We start from the raw sequence: 19,453 nt of genomic DNA, 5'->3' as shown, positions 1-19,453 counted from the left end.
CATAAGGGCATTTTACCTTATGTCTTTAATTGTAGAACAGATGGTGTTCAAAATAAACGAGCATCTCTGTGAAGTGGGCTTTAAGTTCCAGGAAGGTTTCCTAGGGATGAGATCTTAAATATGATTTTCTCTGGAAGACGGGAAGGTATTGTGGATACATTTCAATTAATTCCTTATTTTGTGGATATCAATTCTGAAAAGAAAGGAGACTGCTTTTAGAATTTTGGAAATATTATTCATTTTTTCCTTTGTATTTGCAGGGGAACTGTTGTTAATTGTTGTCCTAAGCCCCAATCATTAAAGGTTTACAAAATTAAATGTGAAGATTAGGCGTTTACCAATTCCCAGGCTTAGATATAATCCAGGATGTACATAAATTGAAATTGGCATATACATGCGTTCCACTCTACCAGATGTTCTGAGAAGTCTTTGGAAACTTGGGGATTATCACCATAATATTGATTTGGTAAAACTCATTTGGCTAGATATGTCAGAATAAATAGGTTTGTTCAGTATTTTTTGACAATGAAATTTAGAAAAACTCATTTAAGCTCACACTTCACGTCTTTTAAGGCATTTTGTAATCTGTCCTTTCTGCTAAGATCAGATGATTCAGGGTAGTATATTTCTGACTTCAATTTTGGATAAAAATTATAATTTTCACAAACATTATTTTATTTAAGATTATATATAAATTAAATTTAAAGAAAATGCAGTATTCAAAGTTCTATAACCAAGTTGATCAGAAGACATATACACTTTTACAAATATCTAAGTAAGATCAGGCCTGGATGGGCAGACTTTTTGTAGGAACACTCTGGGTTTCTACAAATTCTAACATAATGTGACAATTGTGTAATGACGGATGCAAGAGCTATGTAAACAAAACATTTGAAATAAGATAATCAATTTTTGTATTTTGTTGTTGTGATATAACGATGATTAACTGGGTATTTTCTTAGATACTGATGAAGAGAATGAAACTAAATCATGTTTTGCAATTTTATTTTCTAAAGAGGAATTATATAAAAACTGTGGGCAATGACCTGGATAGTTTGCTTGTAAGAGCCATTTTGTAAAGTATTGGATCAAATTTTACATCCTTTTAATACTGAAATTTCTCATTGCTTGGTTACCAATGGTAGCAAGAAATTGCAAAAGAACCAGAGACATGTTTGTTGACCAAGTATTCAGACTCTTTCCTAATCACAGACATCTATGCCTGCCCTAATGGGTCACATCATTACTAGAAGTGAATGCCACAATATAGGCCTTCTAGTAATCCTGCTGTTTTATATTGTTTTGTCACCTTGTTTTGCCTATTTATTTATATATAGCTTATCTATCTATTTATGTAAATGATTTGAGGTAATGCAAACTTCAATAAAAGCAACTTTATCAAATAAGAAGTGTAACGGAGAGAAGAGGCAACTCAGTTAAATACTTACTTTGAGCTTTATGGTGTAGAAGTTAAGATGAAAATAAATAGGTTTATGTAACATAAGAAAGTTTATCAGCTATTCATGAAACCATTATTTTCCAGAGATGCTAAAGAAAAAAGTCTGATGTAAATCTCTATATTTTAGAAATTTTAATATGATACTTTTAATAATGCAGTTTTATAAGTTTCAATTTTTTAAATAGTCTCAATATGTGAAATTCACTGAAACTAATTTTAAAATTTATTGTAGATTTTTCTATGCACTTTTTATCTATGCATTTGCAATGCCTTTTTTACTGTAAGTCAGTCAAAGGGAAAATATGCACTTTTTTAAATTCTGTCTTCAGACTACAAATTGTGTTGGCAATATTAGGTGTGTATATACAGCCTGGAATTACAGAGTTGAAGAACATGATAAAATGACTGAAAGCGCTCATTTTTATATTATCCTAGCTGTTGGAAACTCTTCACAAAGTACTTATGACTGCTTCTTTGTCGATATGGTAAATTATTGGTTATGTAGTATTTTATACAAAAAGTAGATTATATTCTTTAAGTACCAGGAGATGTTTATTAGCAAAAGGTAAAACATGATTGCAATTTAATTCAAAACTTTCTAAGAAGTTATGAAGAAAGGTCAATTTAGAATTACTGACAGCAGGACCCACCAAATTCTTAAAATTTCAAGTAAATTATTTTTAGGGCCTTAATATATCTGGAATATTTATCACTTTAGTTTCCTTAGGTACTTATATAATTTGTAGTATTGTGTATAGGATTGTTAGTTGTTTTATATATAAATTAACACACTTTACATGTAGAACAGTTTTAGATTTTAAAAAAATCACAGGTACTAAAGAAAAGTTCCTATATAAAAATATGAGAGCTTCTTCGATTTTCTCAAATTTCATTTTAAGTAATCACTGTGAGTATTCCTGGAGGTGAAACCCACAAAAATATTAATGGTCAGATCTACACATTCATTTATAAGCACATATAATTTTGCTCACTCTTTGATTTCTTCTTAACTGAGTACATGACGAATTTATGGATTTTTTTTTTGTTGTAAAGACTATTTTGGACTTACTCATTGTTTGTATTATTTTTTATTTATTTCCTATTTCTTTAATTTTAAATTTTAACATAATTGTTTCTTCCTTTTTACTATCTTGGCTAATGCAGTAGCCTTTTTACTAATTTCTTAAAGTTAATATTAAGATTTTTTTTTTGAGAAATGTCTGTTCATATCCTTTGCCCACTTTTTGATGGGGTTGTTTTTTTCTTGTAAATTTGTTTGAGTTCTTTGTAGGTTCTGGATATTAGCCCTTTGTCAGATGAGTAGATTGCAAAAATTTTCTCCCATTCTGTAGGTTGCCTGTTCACTCTGATGGTAGTTTCTTTTGCTGTGCAGAAGCTCTTTAGTTTAATGAAATCCCATTTGTCAATTTTGGCTTTTGCTGCTGTTGCTTTTGGTGTTTTGGACATGAAGTCCTTGCCCATGCCTATGTCCTGAATGGTACTACCTAGGTTTTCTTCTAGGGTTTTTATGGTATTAGGTCTAACATTTAAGTCTCTAATCCATCTTGAATTAATTTTCGTATAAGGAATAAGGAAAGGATCCAGTTTCAGCTTTCTACTTATGGCTAGCCAGTTTTCCCCGCAGCATTTATTAAATAGGGAATCCTTTCCCCATTTCTTGTTTCTCTCAGGTTTGTCAAAGATCAGATGGCTGTAGATGTGTGGTATTATTTCTGAGGACTCTGTTCTGTTCCATTGGTCTATATCTCTGTTTTGGTACCAGTACCATGCTGTTTTGGTTACTGTAGCCTTGTAGTATAGTTTGAAGTCAGGTAGCGTGATGCCTCCAGCTTTGTTCTTTTGACTTAGGATTGTCTTGGAGATGCAGGCTCTTTTTTGGTTCCATATGAACTTTAAAGCAGTTTTTTCCAATTCTGTGAAGAAACTCATTGGTAGCTTGATGGGGATGGCATTGAATCTATAAATAATTTCTCAAAAGAAGACATTCATACAGCCAACAGACACATGAAAAAATGCTCATCATCACTGGCCATCAGAGAAATGCAAATCAAAACCACAATGAGATACCATCTCACACCAGTTAGAATGGCGATCATTAAAAAGTCAGGAAACAACAGGTGCTGGAGAGGATGTGGAGAAATAGGAACACTTTTACACTGTTGGTGGGATTGTAAACTAGTTCAACCATTATGGAAAACAGTATGGCGATTCCTTAAGGATCTAGAACTAGATGTACCATATGACCCAGCCATCCCATTATTGGGTATATACCCAAAGGATTATAAATCATGCTGCTATAAAGACACATGCACACGTATGTTTATTGCGGCACTATTCACAATAGCAAAGACTTGGAATCAACCCAAATGTCCATCAGTGACAGACTGGATTAAGAAAATGTGGCACATATACACCATGGAATACTATGCAGCCATAAAAAAGGATGAGTTTGTGTCCTTTGTAGGGACAAGGATGCAGCTGGAAACGATCATTCTTAGCAAACTATCACAAGAACAGAAAACCAAACACCTCATGTTCTCACTCATAGGTGGGAACTGAACAATGAGATCACTTGGACTCGGGAAGGGGAACATCACACACAGGGGCCTATCATGGGGAGGGGGGAGGGGGGAGGGATTGTATTGGGAGTTATACCTGATGTAAATGACAAGTTGATGGGTGATGACGAGTTGATGGGTGCAGCACAGCAAAATGGCACAAGTATACACATGTAACAAACCTGCACGTTATGCACATGTAGCCTAGAACTTAAAGTATAATAATAATAAAATAAAAAAATAAAAAAATAAAATAAAAAGATTTTTTTGATTAAGTTATGTGTCTATTGAATACTTAAGTTATTTTGGGGATTTTAAAAATTCTTTACAGCTTTTGCTGAGATCCATAGATTTTGATTTTAAATGTTCTAATTCCAATGTTTTTTTCTGATACTTGATAATTTCCTCTTTATTCATAGGTTATTTGATCCATGGGTTAATTACTATATATTCTGAATTTTAATATAGAATAATTTCTTCAGTTTCATTATTTATTTTATACTCTATTGAACAATATTTAGAAATTGTGGCCTATAGCATTTATATATGTAAAATGTATTAGAATTTTGTCTGTGATCAAGCAGGTGACTATTTTATTAAATATTCCCAAGACATTTAAAAAGTGTTTCTTTTCTCTATTTTAAATACGTATGCATTTGAATTTATAGATAGAGTTGTTTACATAATTTATTTACTTTCATCTCTATAGCTCTAGTTGTGAGCCAAATATATGAGAATCTCTGTATAACTGCGTACTCCTCACATTTCTATTTGTTTTTTTTGAAAGAAAGTTATTTTTTCAAAATAACTCTATTGAGGTATAATTTACAGGCAATAAAATGCACACGTGTTAAGTGTTAGTTTGTTGTTAATTGGCAAATAAATAACCCACATAACCACTTTCACTGCCAAGATAAAGAGCATTTCCATTAGTTGTTATACCTTCCTTGAGAATTGTGACTTTATTTTTTAATTTTTCTAACTTTTTCTTGTGAAATGTACACAGATACAGAGAGTCACTTAACAAAAATGTATAGCTCAATGAATTATTATAAGGTGAGCCCTTGTGGAATGACAACCAAAAAAGAAATAGAGCATTGCTGGCCATCCCACAATGATTTCGCATCCCTCATAAGTAATCACAATCCTGAATTATATAGAAACGACTTCCTTATATTAAAAACATTAATATAAGGTGTGCATGGTAGTTTAGGCTTGTCCATTGGGAAGTAAACAAAAAAGATTTGTCTGTCATCTTTTCATTGAATATATCTGTATCCATCCCATTAATTTTCTTAAAATTTATCTGTTGCATTAACCATTTGACCTGGAGAGTTTTCTATAGGCCAGATGTTGCTGAGTGCAAATTCACAGTATGGTTATAGCTCTGACCTCTGTGTCTCCTGAAATCAGCAGCTAAATCTATATCATTGGTCTAAATTCAGTCACTCTGTCAAGACATTGGGAAATGGTTTTCATCAGAAAAATATTTCTAATTATCCTCATGCTTTGTAATATCAGAAAACTATCAAAGCTCAATGCCGAGATATATTAATTCATTAGGGTTTTCAATATAGTGATATTATAATTGAACTATTTATTAGTTGAAATTCATCACTACATAGTCACAACTGCTATACTACGTGGTTACAGAGTGATATAAGAAATACAGACTAAATCCTTTATTGATTTTCTTTATTTACTAACTTTTAAGATAATAATTGGTTCCCTATTATTATCCAAATATAGATTTTTTAAAATCATTGTTAGACAGCACAGTTAAGCATATTAGATTGGTTTCAATCCATTGTAACCATTATTGTTTGATCAGTGGAGCCTGTTCAACATAGGAGTTTAGATATATTTACTCATTCCTGTTTTACTCCTAGTTGTTCTTGATTTCTTATTGTTTTAAATAATTATAATTCTTACTGAAGTTCTATAATGTTCTGTGAACTCCGTGAGTTTGCCTCACTCTTACTTATGGCATCCTTTCATGTCTTGTATTATTTTATTACGATTTGTTAGCCTGTGATGAAATAACAGGTAATGATACCTGCATGCTTTGTACACATCTCTGGTGTATTCTCAGTGTCTGTAGGAATGCTCTTCCATTTCTTTTTTTAGGATCTTGGTGTTTGTTTGCTGTACTTCATGTACGCTGAAGCTGCCCAATACTTTTGCATCTTGTTGCCCAGAAGCATCTAGACTGTGCCAGATCTTGTCAGCTCTCTGAGACAGGAGAGATAGATTCTAGTATTTTGAGCAGTCCTCTTGAAATGTCAGAACATTGCACCAATCATCCTGTCTTTTTTAACCCCCCTCCCCAGGAAGAATCCAGAAACTAGGGGTTTCTTCGCAGTCATGTGGCATATGCTGGGAAGAAAGACTATTGTGAGAGAGTGCCATAGATATTCCTACCAAACTTGATGTGGCTGATTTAACACTTGCTTTGGTTTAGACGTCTCCTAAATCTTTTCTGGATTTTCACAAAGCGTATGAGTCCATGTATTGCTGTGAAATCAATATCTCCAAGGGAGGATGTCAGGTCTAGGGTTTTCTACTCTGCCAACTTGCTGATATCCAAAACTTTCAAAAGTTCTTTTAGGTATAAGCAGTTTATTTTGCTGCCTTATTTTGTTAAAATTAATTTTTAATCCTGAAGAAGATTCATATATATATATGAATATATATGAATATATATGAATATATATGAATATATATGAGTATATATGAATATATATATGAATATATATGAGTATATATGAATACATATGAATATATATATGAATACATATGAATACATATGAATACATATGAATACATATGAATACATATGAATATATATATGAATATATATATGAATATATATGAATATATATGAATATATATATGAATATATATGAATATATATATGAATATATATGAATATATATATGAATATAGATATGAATATAGATATGAATATATATATGAATATAGATATGAATATATATATGTGATTTCATGGTTTTCTTTATTTTTTTATTTTATTTTATTTTATTTTATTTTATCTTATTTTTGAGACGGAGTCTCTCTCTTTTGCCCAGGCTGGAGTGCAGTGGTGTGATCTTGGCTCACTGCAACCTCCACCTCCCGGGTTCAAGTGATTCTCATGCCTCAGCCTCTTGAGTAGCTGGGAGTACAGCCACACACTACCACACCTAGCTAATTTTTTTTTTTTTTTTTAAGAGAGACAGGGTCATGTTGACCAGGATGGTCTTGAACACGTGACCTGAAGAGATCCACCTGCCTCGGCCTCCCAAAGTGCTAGGATTACAGGTGTGGACAACTGCGCCTGGCCTGATTTCATGGTTTTCTAAGAGAAGGAGCTTTTATTATTTTAATTCCATAGTGGCAAAAGATAACATTATCAAATTAGTGCAAAGGGGTCTACTAGGGGAAAAATGCCCTGCAGATAAAATATAAAGAGTTAATTAATATGTTTAACATCCAAAGAAGACTTGCAAATTAATCTGAAAGGCATACTACTCAATATTAAGAGGTTGAGTAAAGAACAGAAATAAGGAATATATAGCAATGCAAATGTCGATGGCCAATGTTGAAAAGATACTGAACTTTCCTAGAAGTTAGGGAAACGTAAATTGAAGGAACAGTTATAATCCCTTCTTGAAAGGATTGTTGTGTTTGAAAAGAAATAGTTTAGATCTGTTCTGTCAGTTTAGACTGCGTTTCATTTATGCAACCACTACATGATGTTAAAGTAAATAACGATTTTGTTTTCCTCATGATAAAGTCCCTTGTTATTTGCTAATTCAGAGTTAGTACAACTGCCTCATTGGTGCCATTCAATATTAAGATACCTTGTATATGTATACTCAATTAACTTTATTATTTATTTATAGATTTATTTTCATGTTTTTATTTGTAGATTTATTTTCATGTTGTGAAAAATGTAAAAGTAAATGAACAATAGAGAATGATTTTGCATGTGTTGCTCAAGTCTTTAGTCTCACTTACATATTCGATTTGTCAGAACTGGGTCTCAGAGTCACCACCAGTTTCAAAGGAATCCAAGATCAGTGTTTTCAACTAGACATAATGTTGTCTCTCAAAATACTGGAGTATTATTAAGATTACAGGATGCAATGTACATTTATTTGTTAAAAAGCAATATTTGCCTCCTTATGTTATTTTAAGGTTATACATTTTAGCTGCATACTTCTCAAAAGTAAGTGCTGGATCTTACACTGTACTTTTTAAGCTAAGCAATAATCACTTAATTTTCTGTGCCCAAATTTCAGACAAGATAACTGTAGACATTTTTATATGTAGTACAGATATTATCAGTGAAATAAATTATAGAGCATAGTATAAGGAAGAAGAAGATCATCCACTCTTGATACTTGGGAAGGGAGGATACGTTAACATTGGTGGATAATTTCCTGGATGAATGAGAAAAGTTTTGCAAAATGTAGCTTTAGATAAGTAGAGATATATTTTGTTTTTGTGTGTAAGTTTCTCTTGCATAAATATTGCATATTTGAAAAGTCATTAATATTATATACAGAAAGTTGTTGGTATTTTTAATGATTTTAATCATGGTAAAATGTGAACTAATTATTCTAGCTTAGAATAATATTATTATTAATAATAATTACTAGGTAGAGGTGAATCAGCTGCAGTTGACATAATATCTACTGGAGAAAATAATGCAAAAGAAAATATGAGGATGAAGACATTTCTGTAATTTAGCTGGGCTCAGTGATAGGCTAAATTTTATCCAATATACTCTATCAGAATGGCTAAGAAACAGGTTCAAACAGAGACAGGCTGAAAAGCAGTTTTTCACTATGTCTTCATTTACTTGTCCTCTTAAAAAGTTTTGCACATTTGGTATAGACTTTTAGAGTGTTGACCGAAATGCAAAGTGGGTCATTTTGGTTTTGGTGTGCACCCATTTTCCATTTTCACTCCATTTTACCCACAGGAATTCAGACAGGAAGTTGAGAAGATGAAAATTGTGTCATCTTTATAAGAATATTGATCAGGACTCATTTCTCCATCTTAGCATTGCCAAACTTGGATAAAATGTACTCTATGATATCAACTCTTGAGGGCTTAACAAACAGAAACAAGTTCTGTATTAATCCATGTTCACACTGCTGGTAAAGACATACCTGAGACTGGGAAGAAAATGAGGTTTAATTAGACTTACTGTTTCACATGGCTGGGGAGGCCTCAGAATCATGACAAAAGGAGAAAGGCACTTTTTACATGGTGGGAGCAAGAGAAAATGAGGAGGAAGCAAAAGCAGAAACCCCTGATAAACCCATCAGATCTCGTGAGACTTACTCACTATCACAAGAACAGCACTGGGAAAGACTGGTCCCCATAATTCAATCACTTCCCCCAGGTCCCTCCCAAAACACGTGGGAATTCTGGGTGATACAATTCAAGTTGAGATTTGGGTGAGAACACAGCCAAACCATATCATTCTGCTCATGGCCCCTCCACATCTCATGTCCTCACATTTCAAAACCTTCCATGCTTTCTCAACCGTCCCCCAAAGTCTTATCTCATTTCAGCATTAACTTGAAAGTCCACAGTCCAAATTGTCATCCAAGACAAGGCAAGTTCTTTCCACCTCTGAGACTTTAAAATCAAAAGCAGTTTAGTTACTTCCTAGGTACAGTGGGGGTACAGACATTGGTTAAATACAGTCATTCCAAGTGGGAAAAATTGGCCAAAACAGGCTACAGGTTCCATGCAAGTCCAAAATCTAGTGAGGCAGTTAAATCTTAAAGCTCCAAAATGATCTCCTTTGACTCCATGTATCAAATCCAGGTCATGTTAATGTAAGAGGTGGGTGCCCATGGTCTTTGGCAGCTCCACTCCTGTGACATTGCAGGGTATAGCCTTTTTCCTGGCTGTTTTCACGGGCTGGTGCTGAGTGTCTGCGACTTTTTCAGGTGCATGGTGCAAGCTGTTGGTGTATTTACCATTCTGGGGGCTGGAGAACAGTGGGGCCTTCACACAGCTCCATTAAACAGTGTCCCATTAGGGACTCTGTGTGGGGGCTCCAACCCCATATTATGCTTCTGCACTGCCCTAGCAGAGGTTCTCCATGGGAGACCCACCCCTGCAGCAAACTTGCCTGGACATTCAGGCATTTCCATACAGCTTCTGTCATGTAGACAGAGGTTCCCAAACCTCAATTCTTGATTTCTGCATACCCACAGGCTCAACACCATGTGGAAGCTGCCAAGGCTTGAGGCTTCTAGCCTCTGAAGCCGCAGCACGAGCTGTACATTGGCCCCTTTCAGACATGGCTAGAGTGGCTGGGACACAGGGCGCTGAGTCCCTAGGCTGCACACAGCACAGCAACACTGGGCTTGGCCCACAAAACCACTTTTTCCTCCTGGGCCTGTGACAGGAGGGGCTGCCGTGAATGTCTCTGACATGACCTGGAGACATTTTCTCCTTTGTCTTGGGGATTAACATTAGGTTTCTTGCTACTTATGCAAATTTGTGCAGCCAGCTTGAATTTCTCCCCAGAAAATGGATTTTTCTTTTCTACTGCATTGTCAGGCTGCAAATTTTCCAAACTTTTATGCTCTGCTTCCCATTTAAAATGAAATGCTTTTAATAGCACCCACGTCACATTTTGATTGCTTTGCTGCTTAGAATTTTCTTCTGCCAGATATCCTAAATAATCTCTCTCAAGTTCAAAGTCCTACAAATCTCTAGGGCAGGGGCCAAACGCCACCAGTCTCTTTGCTAAAACATAACAAGAGTCACCTTTGCTCCAGTTCCCAACAAATTCCTCATCTCCGTCTGAAACCACCTCAGCCTAGACTTTATTGTTCATATCACTATGAGCATCTTTATCAAAGCCATTCAACAAATCTCTTGGAGGTTCCCAACTTTCCCATATTTTTAATTCTTCTTCTGAGCCCTCCAAACTGTTACAACCTCTGCCTGTTATCCAGTTTCAAAGTCGTTTCCACATTTTGGGGTATCTTTTCAACAATTCACTCACTCTACTGGTACCAAATTATTGTAGTAGCCCATTTTCATGCAGCTGGTAAAGACATGCCTGAGACTGGGAAGAAAAAGAGAGTTAATTAGACTTGCAATTCCACATGGTTGGGGAGGTCTCAGAATCATGGCAGAAGGAGAAAGGCACTTCTTACATGGTGGCAGCAAGAGAACATGAAGAAGAAGTAAAAGCAGAAACCCCTGATAAACCCATCAGATCTCATGTGACTTATTCACTCTCACAAGAATACCAGGGGAAAGACCAGCCCCCATGATTCAATGACCTCTGCCTGAGTCCCTCCCACAACACATGGGAATTCTGGGTGATACAATTCAAGGTGAAATTTGGGTTCGGACACAGCCAAACCATATCAAGTTCTTAATGCATTAAAAGAAGAATGGCTGTTTACACCATTTTAGGTTATATGTGATTTACACACCACAGGTATTGAATTATATACACAACAAGTTATAACACATCGTAGACCGTGTCTTTCTTTTGAGCACAGAGAAACAACAAAGATCTCTTTTTCCACATTTCCACCTGCAAAACAGTGGGTAAAGAAAGCTTTTGTGTTATTTTGTTATAATCTATGACTCTAGTATAGCTATGGTTATATTTATTATTTTTTCCTCTTTACTCTTGTTTAAAGGCCAATAGTTAGCAGATTTTATTTGAGCTAAGACTTTAGTAATAAAATGTCTTTGGCTGATACCCCTTTTGACATTTATTACCTGCCAAATCAAACTGAAGTTTTATTAAAGCTTTCATGCTCACTGCTTTTGTTTTATTCAATTGCTCCATTTTTATAATTTTGATATTTACAAAAGACTCCTATTCAGTAGCATTTCTTGATCCATATCTAAACTGTGCAATTTCAGTTTTAAAATTTTGATTTTATGTATTTTATGGTCTAGGTTCAGGTGACAAATCATAAGAAGTTGTGCCAACCCCACTGTGATTTTCAATTTTATGTAATTTTGATATACTGGAGTTATTTTCTGTTATTCTGAAAATGCCCAGCCATTGAGCTTCCCATGGATTTTGCCAAGGAACAACAGCCCCTCTACAGTTTCCTGGTCATGCAACCATGGGAAAATTACTCTCACACAGGAGGAATATGCTATTATTGTTTGTACTTTTGACTTGGTTCCTGCAGAAATAATTGGCATCTCTCTCTTCCTCATCCCTTGAATTATGGTTGCACAATTGCAGTTGAATGTCAGAAATTCAAAACTAGATGTCCTACTAACGTAGCACAGCCTTCTCTTAAAACCTAAATTGAAACTCGTTTTATTAAGCAGTCATAAGTCTATTTTTAATCCCGTGTCTTTCTATTTCTAGTAAACGATACAATGTTTCCGAGTAAAAATATCTGTGCTAACCATGACTTCTTCCTTTACAGAGTTTCACATCATCTCTGATTTTATCTTCCACCAACCTCATAACTCCATCTTCCCACAACATGAGTTTTACCCAGTGAAAACCTACTACATATGATATCTGTATATAGGCACAGAGACAATTGTGAATCTTTAGTAAAACACAGCGAGTTTGAATATAAATTTTGTCATTTATTACTATTGAGATAAAAATAAATTTACTTTGATTATATAAGAAAAACCTGCCATATTTAAAAATTATATATGTAACAAATATTTAATAACCTAGGATGCACCAGACCTATGGTCTATTTGGAGTATTCAATAAATAATGATTAAACAAGATTACTGCCTTCATGAGCTTCACAGTTATTGGGTAGAAAAATGTTCAGTAATCTTATCAAATTATAAAGAATCCTTATTGCATGAACTTTAAATATAGATGTAATGAACATATATGACATTTAGATTTGTCCTAATTTTGGCAGGGGTAGTTTAAGATCAGGATAACTGGATGGTGGTAGTTAACCAGTCATAACAGCACATAAAAAGGCTCAGAAGTGAGAAAATTCTTGGCATCTTTGATGGCTGAAAGGTCTTGTGCTTGGAACAAAGAGAAAGAGTGTGGTGCTCCTCTGTTAGAAGTGTTTTGTTTGTTTTTGTTTTCTGAGATGTTTGAGCTTTGCTGTGATGAGTTCAAATCCTCTTGGATGGTTTTCTTCTAAAGGTAGAATGTAGCTCATCACAGCAAAGCAATTATTAATCTAAAAATATTGTACTTAAAATATATGCAGGTAAACTGCACTGCTTTAGATTTTTAAATCATATTAAACAATTCAGTGCAGTTTATAAAGATTTCATTAAATTTATATTTATCTGAATACCTAGCAATGTGTCAATATTATTTTATAGTAACTAAATAAATTTTAAATTAGTGTGATTTGCTGCACATACACACATTTTAGAGAAATAAATTGTAAAAAATACTTATGGATATGTGATTTTTAAAATAACTAGTTCTGTGTTTTTATCTCTGTTAAACAACTGGGTAGTTCAATACTAAATACAAAGCTCAGATTATTTTAACCTGTTTTGTTGAAACCACCATTATAAATGATCCATTAAATACAACTACTAAAAAATTTTTCAAACTGTTGCATGCTCACACTGGTATGTTTATTTAACAATGGTGTCTGGACTTGGTGGCTGACGCCTATAATCCCATAACTTTGGGAGGTTAAGGTGGGTGGGTCATTTGAGGTCAGGAGTTCGAGACCAGCCTGGCCAACATGGCAAAACTTCATCTCCGCTAAAAATACAAAAATGAGCCGAGCGTGGTGGCGGGTTCCTGTAATCCCAACTACTCAGGAGACTGAGACAGGAGAATCACTTGAACCTGGGAGGCAGAGGTTGCAGTGAGCAGATATCGCACCACTGCATTCCAGGGTGGGTGACAGAGTGAGACTCCATCTAAAAAAAAAAAAAAAAAAAAAAAAAAATGGAGTCATGATGATTAATTATTATGACTAACAGCTTTGGAAACCAAAATAAATTGTTCAGGAAGTTATCAGGTACTCTGTACCATAAAAATTAAATTCAGACCAATGAAATTCTCACTCTTTCCCTTTGGTTTCTTCATTTTCCTAAATATAGTTGCTGGGATAATGACTCAGATTCCGCTTTGTATTTGATATGATTATATATAATTAATGACTCATTTTAACATGTCTAAATCTATTGAATCTCAATATCATCTACATTTGCTTGCTAAAAATGTATAAACTATCTTGGACTATGCAAATTTTGGCTATAATTTCATAATTTTTAATAAATCGATCTTTTAATTCATACCAACATTTTCAGATTTCTTTATTTACTTATTAATATCATTGATACCTTAATTATGATTCAGTTTGACAAAATTTATATGAAAAAATTAGATAACTACAGCTATCAAAATTTTATTTCTAAACTTTTTTTTTTAGTATAATTTAGCAGCATATACATTCCTTTTAGATGTCAACTAGAAATCAAAGGTCAGGAAAGACATAATGGAATAACTTACAGGTATATTCATCTCTGTGTGTGTGCATGTGTATGTGTGTGTGTGTTCTGTATATATTTTCCAAGAGGCAAATATGTTTAATTAGTTAATGTAATTTAAATTTAATGTAAATTTTAAAAATATAGTGATTTAATAATCTGTTTATCTGAATGTATATGCTCATTTTAAAAAGTAAACTTGATGTATCCTATCTGTTAATAATATCTTTAGTTCTATTTATTGAAAGTCTGGTATTCTTTTATTCCTTTTTTAAAAAAATATCTAACAAGATGAATAGAGAGTAAAGAGGAAACGATGTCTTTTTCCCTTTGCTCATGCAATTATCCAGGAGAATTCAATGCCCACAGATCTGTAGAGTGCTGAGCCATCCGTATTTTTGTCTTTCATGCCAGATCAATTACATAAGCCAGCATAACATAAGCTCCCAGGGAATCAGTCAAGTTCTTCAAAAGTTGCACATTTCGCTATACAGAGTAGTGGATTAAGTTTGAAGCTGCTCTGGTCTTCATCCTGGATTTGTCATTCTTGCACTTTGTGTGATCCAAGTCAAATCACAATGTATGGCTACTTGAGCATTTACAGCTGTGGAGAGGAACTGCTCTTATAGATACTTTACACACTACATGAACATTTTGAGGTGAAGATAAATGAAAGTCAGCACATATCTTTGCAACATATTATTTAACAGGAGAGTAATACTTCTGATAAAAGTTATTTATATAAACTGTTTCTTTCCTATATTTAGACACAATTAAAAAGGAGAATCTTGTTTCCTAAGTATCAAATTCGAGTCTACAAGTGACATTTTGGGAAACATATTAACGTTATTAAAAAGATAATAGGCTTTGCGTATTTTTTGATAGTTGGATGGAAACCCGTATTGATTTTTTTTTTTTTTTGGTCTGGTATTAGCAGTTTAAGTATTGAAAACCATATTTTCCTCTTTTTCTTATTTTAAGAAAAGTTAGAATCGTATAATTTTCCCATGGTCTCCATAGGTGGTGAGTTATGAAGGGTAGAATTAGAATCCAACATATTCTAAATTGTACACTTACCCCCGGAATGAATAGTTTGGGTTGATTGAACTTGGACAGACTTTTTTCCTTCCCCAATGAAATCCACTCTTGCCCTATTCTGTAGTAGGTAGTATGAAATTACAGATAGATTTACAAGATCTATCTGACACATAATTCAGTAATATGTGCCTTTCACATTTCACTAATAACTTCATACTTATCATCATAAATATACATTTTAAAGTAGCAAAACAACATTTTTCACAATTTTTTCTCTTCCCATATTGGGTGCCTGTTGATTTTCATCTTTATTACGGGACCTATTAGTTGCCAAAATTGCCTCATAATATCAAATTGAGGCTGTACGCTGCTATTAGACATGTCAATATTAAGTTAAAACAAGATAATAGTTAACTAAATAAGGTTAATTAGCAGTCTCCCTTCTATACCCATTTTATGTGCTTTCTGTTATTCCCATAACTTGCAGAATAAAATCCCATCTCTTCAGTGTCATATATTAATAACCTAGAGTCTTTCTTTCCATCTTTATATCTGCCACCTTCCACTTTGTAGTATAATCTAACAAGCCTAAACTACATATGATTTCTCAAATATTCTAACAGGGTTTCTATTTGCTGATTCAATTTGCCTCACTGGTGTATCTTTCCCTCTCCACTCGCTTTCTTCAGTTGGAAGACATCAGCTCCTCCAGGATGCTAACTTGGCCTCTTAGACTGAGACAAGTGTCCTTCTAACCTCCTTCTTCATATCTCTTTCAACACTGTATTAAATTCATCTCTTTATATTTCTCTAATAGTGGGATATAGACTTTGTATGGGTTATATCCTCGTGATATAATCCTATACCTACTACCTACCTAGTAAGTAACTCTAAATGGAAATGAGTTGATTGGTTGTGAGACTTTAGTCTAATGAATGCCTTTCAGCAAAAGGAATGAAACTAAATAGACTGTAACAAAAGTTCTATTAAGTGAATTGTCTTGTAAAAATTGTTTTAACCAAAAAAAAAAAAAATCTAAAATACATGTTATTAACATGGATGTCTGTGTGTGAATACATCATAGACATGGTAATGCCTTTCTGATGATTTATTATCAGCATTCTGTCACTTAATACATGCACATTCTGTAGATTTTTATTACATGTGAGCTTGAATTGGTTGTTTTGTTCTTAATTTTCTCTGTCCAGCAACTTATAGATACCTAATAAGTGCCTCCTATATCAATCCTTCACTTAGCAACCTTGGCCAGAATAGGCTCACTATCATTAAGATACATAAGAAGAATAAGAAGAAAAAGAGCATGCACTGTCCTTTTAAAGACTTAATAAAATGGCACATTTTACTGCTACTCATATTTCATTTGCCAGGATTTGGTAACCTCACCCTTCAAAGGATGTTTGAAAATGTTATATTTAAATGGGAAATAATTTTTAAGTCATGAATGAAGGCAGCTACAAGGAGATATAACTAGTAGTGTTACAGTACACAGCAAATACCGACTGGTCAACATTGGTATCAATATGACTTATTGTGTCACCATTCTATTGTAGCCCACAAATTACCACAATATTTGGGGCCACAAACAAAACAAATTCATTACCACTTAGTCTCTGTGGTCCAAGAGTCTAGCACAGATCAGCTGGGTTTTCAGCTTGGGATCTCAAAACTATAAAATCAAGGTGTCAGCCATCTTCTAGTGCTCTCACCAGGAAGCTCAGCTAGGGAAGGATCCAACAGCTAAGTTTCCTCAGATTGTTGGCCAAATTCATTTTCTGGCTGCCAGAGGACTGAGGTCCCATTGTTTTGCTAGCTGTTGCCCTGGGAATGTTCTCAGTTTCTAGAAGTTACTCTTGGGTCATTGCCAAATGGCCCTCTTCGTAACATAGCAGGTTTCTTCTTCATGGTCAGCAGGAGGTCATCTACTGCTGCTTCTTACATCTTTTAAGAACTCACACAATTAAGTTAGGCCTACTCAGAATAATCTCTCTTTTGGATAAGTCTAAACCAAATGATTCAGGACATAAATTAATGACACACACAAAATTACTGTCCCATTTAAGGTAACATAATCACAAGAGTGATGTCCCATCATACTCACAGGTCAGCCTGCTCCTAAGGGAAGACTATTACAAGGCATACACACCATGGGATGGGAACCTTGGCAACCATGTTAGAATCCTGCCTACTCCACTTCTCTTAAAATTTTTCCATTGGCATGCAACATACAAGAGATGAAGCCAAAGGTTTCCAATATAGAGGAAAATCTTACTTATTTTTGATAAATGTTTATGAAACTATGTCTTTATGATGGTCATTTTTTAATTTAACATTTTTGCATACATTCAGTTATTTATGTATGTGCTAGTCTCAAAAAACGCACTTCTTTTCAAATAGTTTAAATGGCTCTGAAGCTGATAATCATGTGGAATGTCCTCCTTTTTTCACGTGATGAAGCATTTCAAAAGGAATAACAGATTAGATACATTAAAATCTTTAATTGTGCATGTATGTTTTCTAACTCTAAAGCAATGGCTACAGTTTAATGTATTTTTTTAATTTCAACTGAATATATATAAAGTGTTGATGTCTCATTTCAAACATCAAAAGGAAACACAGTGAATATTTGAAAGTTTCAACCTCTAATATTTGTTAATTCTAAAAATAGTTCCATCTTTATCTCTTTCTCCGGAAATTGAAGAGATGTGGTAGTGATAAGATATAAAATACAAGTTATTATTAAAGTGTTCACCTATATGAACACCCTTATGGATATGGATTTCATTTTAATAAAATAAATAAATAAATAAATAAATAAATAAATAAAGCATTCACCTAGGTAAAAGAACCCCACTGAAATTTAAATAATAATAATTTTAGCTCAAATATAGAAAACAGTACAAACACAAAGGAAACCCTCTATTTTACAGTTCAGAAAGAACAATGATGTCTGCCTGTAGCTTGGATCACTACGTTATACTGTATAATGCCTGTTACAGTAGGCAGCTAGTGAGACATAAACGGGTCTGGAGAGCCCCCCCCCCACCAACAACAACCAGAAATGTCATGTGACCATCAGGTGGTGGTGAGGTAGTTTGTTAACTGTCTCTCTAAAATAATAATAGGTTGCAGCCACCGCCAGGGAAAGGCAGTCTCCCAATAGATAGGAAAAACCTGAATCTGGTGATCAGTAGCCTCCCAATAAGATCTCAAGAGTTGGGCAAGTGGGCTCACATATGCACACTAAGAGGCAAAATATCAGAGCTTAAGTGCTATTCAACCTCCTAGGGACATTTGGATGGTAAGGGAAGAATACCTCAAGTGAGCATGTGTAAACTCCAGTAAACACACTGTGCATGCTCATCTCGCAAGTGCTAGCAGGCCACTGCACGTATGGACAGCCCACCCCAAGGAAGAATCAAGAGGGAAGGGATGCAAAACCCCAGATGTATGCCAAAGTATGAAACTCTAAGTCAAAAGGTCAAAGTTTGCACTTGGCCTTCAAGTCACTCACTTGGCCCTCTTCCAAGTATACTTTCCTTCCTTTTGTTCCTACACTAAAGCTTTTTAACAAACTTTCACTCCTGCTCTAAAACTTGCCTCAGTCTCCCTTTATGCTTTACTCTCCTCAGTTGAATTCTTTCCTCTGAGGGGACCAGAATTGAGATTGCTGCAGACAGACCTGTGTGGATCTGCCTCCGGTAACATATTTTTATGCCGTGTTACTCAGATAACTACCACCATTAACATGTCCAGGGAAGATGCATTAATGCTCTCTAAGAGAAGTGAACTGGGTAATCACAAGGATATTTCCTGTGACTATATACAGAAGTGGCCCTGGCCATACTGATTTGTAATGCAAACAGCCATTTTAGGTCAAATTGCAGTACAA

At 34.4% G+C, this 19,453-nt stretch overlaps 1 long non-coding RNA gene across 2 annotated transcripts in view; it reads right to left on the bottom strand.

The window, feature by feature from the left end:
• The window catches only part of LOC139362217 (uncharacterized), a 65,751-nt gene that overhangs the window by 31,407 nt on the left and 14,891 nt on the right, over positions 1–19,453 (bottom strand). For both annotated transcript variants that reach the window (XR_011620617.1, XR_011620618.1), the window contains one exon: positions 17–193. This is a non-coding gene — a long non-coding RNA (uncharacterized lncRNA). The remainder of the gene's footprint in view (positions 1–16; positions 194–19,453) is intronic.

This window comes from Macaca nemestrina, chromosome 3, assembly GCF_043159975.1.
Source record: "Macaca nemestrina isolate mMacNem1 chromosome 3, mMacNem.hap1, whole genome shotgun sequence".
NCBI lineage: Eukaryota > Metazoa > Chordata > Mammalia > Primates > Cercopithecidae > Macaca > Macaca nemestrina.
This window is presented reverse-complemented; position numbering and strand designations above follow the sequence as displayed.